Source organism: Berghia stephanieae, chromosome 9 (assembly GCF_034508935.2).
Source record: "Berghia stephanieae isolate SIO BIC M18660-M18661 chromosome 9, UCSD_Bste_1.3, whole genome shotgun sequence".
Classification (NCBI taxonomy): domain Eukaryota; kingdom Metazoa; phylum Mollusca; class Gastropoda; order Nudibranchia; family Aeolidiidae; genus Berghia; species Berghia stephanieae.
The window spans coordinates 27,045,439-27,050,438 of record NC_088368.1 but is presented as its reverse complement, the minus strand read 5'-3'; the positions used below and the strand labels follow the sequence as shown (position 1 = coordinate 27,050,438).

The following is a 5,000-nucleotide window of genomic DNA, read 5'->3' as shown; positions in this document are numbered from 1 at the left end:
TTACGATTAAATTAATTGGTTTTCTCATGAATGTTGGCTTCTGAACCCACGTTGTAGAGTGTTTCTATGTTGTTGGTTTCCACGTACATCATGATATGGTAACATAGTATGTGCTCCAATATTTTACAGTAATAATAATAATATAGTTCTTTTATTTAGGCATAAAGCGTTTCTGGTGGTGTTGTCCCTTGATAGTGATAGTTTGAGTCATTGCGTGTGAATACAGATTTAAACTGATTGTTAAGATTGTCTGTCTGCTGAAGTGACGCTATCTTGATGTAATGCTCCATCTGCCTCAGTGATGCTACCCCTATACTATATTTTCGCTTTGTTTTTATGTTGTTCCAGAAGCGCTTTTTGTTTCTGTTTTTTCGTAGAATGCTCTAGTGTGTTGCGAATATAGTCCAATGTGCCCGTCTTATTTCTCTCTGGGTTGTTGCCTTGAATTCCTGATAATGGCCCCAATTACATTTGGTTTGGGATTTATTTGCTTTTACAAACAACCTTGTGTTCTTTTCTTATTTTTCTTCTTTGATGGGTATTAATCCATTGCTGGTAGTTTTGTGTTGCGCTCAGTTTTGATGGTACCTCATTTTCTGTTATGTTCTTCGGGCCATTTTAAAGAATATCCCACATTTCTTCAACATTTCTTTTTTCCAAGGATATTATTGTTTCACTCAATTATCTATATTTTTTCAATTAAAGCGTTTATATATTTGCTTTGTGATACAGATATAATTTTCTCCTTTTCCGACTATGGTTTTATGTCAGAGGCACTTTTCGTGTATCTATACTGCGTTTTAATGTCAGAGTAACTTTTCGTGTATCTATAATATCTTTTTATTTTATGTCAAGAGTCACTTTTTATATATACTGTGGTTTTATGTAAATGATAACAATGTCATGATCTGATAGACCAGGAATGACGTCCGAAGTTTTAATCAGGCTAGGGTTGTTGGTCATGTAGAGGTCTGATATGTTATCTTTTCGTATTGGCTGGTGTTGACATTGGTGTTTTCCAATAGTATATCAAAAAAAAAAAGGTCTACGCTAATCCACCAGATTGGAGCATGGAAGTACAGTGTTCGTGCGTGGTGTATCTAGGCTACACGAAAGGTAAGTTAATTGGTCATTTGAGTGTGTGTTACAATTGCTGCATTTCCATAATATTGTTGTATTGCTCTCAGTTGGGTCCTTGTCTATGTTGTTTATTATGCATTTTGCACCATACCAAGAACTGCAATTGGATTCAATAGTCTGATGTCACGTCGCCCAGCAACGGCGGCCATCGTGGTTCTAAACAAAGAAAATCGGTACTTTTTATTCTTCACGCTGGCTAGAACCTTTCATATGTCTTGTGATCAGAATATATAAAAGTCAAAACATGATCAGATTTATGTTTTTTCCCCCTCTGGATACGCTTTTATGCTCGTCGGAGAAATATTTCATAAGGGCTCCGCCATTGTTCCGATAATTTAGAGCCAGTTACTAGGTTACCATGCGTCATTACGAGGGAAGTGACGTTACGACTGTTGAAGCGTATTGTCACAACAATCTGGTTTGTTATTCCAAGTCACGTTTTTATTGCATTTACAACACAAGTGTAGCAGTTCTTTATTATTACTCGTTGTTTTATTTACTTGTAGTGAATAGGTAATTGGATAAAGTTTCCGTGATCGAGCTCGGTACCTTTTGGGTACGAAGCAAAGTCTGTACCGCTGAGCCACGCTGTCCCATAAAAAAATTAATATAACAGCTCCATAAAAAAAGAGCAAAATGCCAAACACGGAATGTTTCGGGATGAAAACCCTTCTTCAGCCAATAACAAAAAGAAACAATAAAAACATAAATAAATACGTTGCTTAAAAACCAGATTGACGGCCGAAAAATATTCTCAACACGTCCTTTCTGTAATCACATCTTGTAATGTAAACAAAAAGAAGCGTTCGCTTTGTTAACTAAGGACGGGCCACGTTAAAACATTCATTGTTTTGTTTATTACATTTTACAGTCAACAGCTTCTAGCAGCTTCGTTTCACTTTGTCTTGTGTTGTTAAATTTACAAGATAGGCTCATAAACATTAATGACAACACAAAGCAAGAGAGAAGTTTTGATCATTTGAAAGTAGGTAATGATAAATCGATAACACTGTTTGATTGTAAAAAAAAGTCTAGTGCTAGAAGTACTCAAGTCATAGGAAGTTAGTTTTGAAAAAAAATGGAGATTAAAATTTGGATTAGGCTATTTAGAGAATTTTTAAAAATAATTAAAATTGTAGTATTGAGATATGGGAGTTAGAATGTGTTCATCATGGACAAAATTGGTGAGTGAACAAAGGTGATTATGCTTTAAGTTGATAAAATCATGAAAATGTGACTTAAGACTGTTGTTAGGGCTGGGGTCTTCTCAAATAAATGTCAGGAAAAAGGTTATCAAACGCACAATGTTGCAGTTAAGAAACTTAAATACCCTGACTATTCAAAAGAAAACTATCACACACACACACACACACACACACACACACATACACACACACATGCACACACACACACGTGCAATCAAAAGAAAAAAGAATTATTGCAAATATTTAAGTTAAGATGGAAATTGAGGTACTGCTCTTTACTCGGTTGTCCCGTGTTAAAGCAATTGTTTTTATTATATTATTATTTATTATATTATTTTTTTATTATTTTATATTATTATTTATTTTATATATTATTATGTTTATTATTATTATTATTATTATTATTATTATTATTATATTATTATTATATTATTATTATTTATTATTATTTTATTATTATTATTATTATTATTATTCTATCATTATTATATATAATTATTATGTAAATATTCGAAAGGATTTTTTTGTTCAACAATTGTTATTTTTTACAAATGTAAACACGCTGCTTTATTTATGGACGTTTCGAATATCCATGTGTAAGTTGTACAAAGTAGACATATGTGAATGCGTTAATTTCGAAAACATGTTAAAACACTGTATCCTATTTGGGTCACTTCGAGCACATCGAAAGGTCATATAGAAGCTTACCCCCATTTATTGCGTCCCCCGACGATATGATAATAATAATAATAATAATAATAATAATAATAATAATAATAATAATAATAATAATAATAATAATAATAATAATAATAATAATAATAGTAATAATAATAATAATAATAATAATAATAATAATAATAATAATAATAATAATAATAATAATAATAATAATATTAATAATGATAATAATAATATTATCAATAATAATAATAATAATAATAATAATAATAATAATAATAATAATAATAATAATAATAATAATATATATATATATATACTTTATTTATCCAAAAAAAATAGAAATTCGTTTATAGACGTGGCATTCATAAAAATGTATAAACACAAAGTTGTGTGTGTATATTTAAAAGATATTATTTAATTTAAATCACAGTTGCGCGTTAAAAATTCGAACACCATGTGATTCAGTATGGACGTTTTTGTACTTGGTAATTTGATTGCATTTTCAGTTGTTTATTAACTACCAGCAGTGACAGCCATTCAGATTTCAGATTATAACGTGTCCAATTATAAAAAAAAAAAGGGTATTTAAATCTGGAAGACCTACGTTTTTGGTAGGTTGGTAAGTATCCTCTATTGCTATTGCTGATCCATAAAGTGAGTTTTTCCGTCGCCATCGTATAGATAGTATGCGCTTGGCTAAGAAGCTCATAACATTGCCATCCGGAAGTATAACGGACCAACACACAAAATTGTGTGTATCCATGAACGTTTATAGTCAGGTTAATACAGTTAAGTGAGCATTACTCATAAAGGCAGATGGCAAAAAAACAATAACAAAGACATGAGTGACGTCATCTTCGAGCTATCAATAGTTAAAGCCTGACACTTCCAAAAAATGACGTCAAAATGCCAGTCTTTTGCCACAAAAGAAAACAAATCGTGAGTTGTATCCAATAGTTAAACCAATGAAATAACTTGTTTCCGTGAGCTCTACTAACGACAACTCACGAGACCCTACACAAACCTAAAAATGACGTCAAACTGCCAGTCCTTGAGGGTTCTAGTGTCAGGCTACATGTTAACGATGGCTACGGTTGATCCTGGTTTAATTAGCGTAAAACTGACAACTGACAATAACCCTTCTAATATTATGACGCCAACCGAGACAAGAATAATAGCTTCGAGACCAAATTTTAATATCTTAAAGGCTCCGTATAGATAGTATGCAGATGACGTCACTCAGGCCTTTGTTATTGTTTTTGCCATCCGCGTTTGTGAGTTGTTCTCACTAAACTGTATTAACCAGACTATAAAAGATCATGGTTACACAGAGTTTGTGTGTTGGTCCGTTATACTTCCGGATGACAATGTTGTGAACTCCTTGGCCAAGCGCATTCTATCTATACTATTATACAGGTTTTCAATGTCAAGTCGGTAACATAGCATTTGAATATTGATGGTATGTGTTTATGTATATAAATTACACACCATTTCTGATGTTGTAGAAATACATAAACTGTGTGTTAATTTTAAAAGTTTATACAAGAAACGTAGCTATCGTTAACTTATAGCCTTACACTAACCAAAAAATTGACGTCAAAATGCCAATCTTTGGCCACAAAAGAAAAAAAATTGTGAGTTGTATTCAATTGTTTAACTAATGGGACCACTTGTTTCCATGAGCATTACTAACAACAACTCACTGGGCGGTGCAAAAAAACAAATAATGACGTCAAAATGCCCGTCTTTTTTGGGTTTCAGTGTCAGGCAATAACTTAACGATGGCTATGGAAGGAATCGCCTACCTAAATATACAAAGCTGTGAAACCCTGAGACAAATTTAAGTCAAATAGGATTCAATAGTCTGATGTCACGTCGCCCAGCAACGCCGGCCATCGTGGTTCTAAACAAAGAAAATCTGTACTTTTTATTCTTCATGCTGGCTAGTTTTCATGTCTTGTGATCAGAATT

General features: G+C 32.4%; 1 protein-coding gene across 4 annotated transcripts in view; it reads left to right on the top strand.

Annotated features, from left to right (window-relative positions):
* The window catches only part of LOC144979963 (proton-coupled folate transporter-like), a 36,996-nt gene that overhangs the window by 1,546 nt on the left and 30,450 nt on the right, over positions 1-5,000 (top strand). The window contains exon 1 of one of the 4 annotated variants that reach the window (XM_078927313.1): positions 1,021-1,116. The exons of 2 other annotated variants lie outside the window; for them this stretch is intronic. The gene's annotated coding sequence lies outside the window, so the exon portion shown is untranslated. Of the gene's footprint in view, positions 1-1,020; positions 1,117-2,305; positions 2,325-5,000 lie in introns of those variants that run through there. One more of the 4 variants, XM_078927316.1, reaches the window with a different exon arrangement.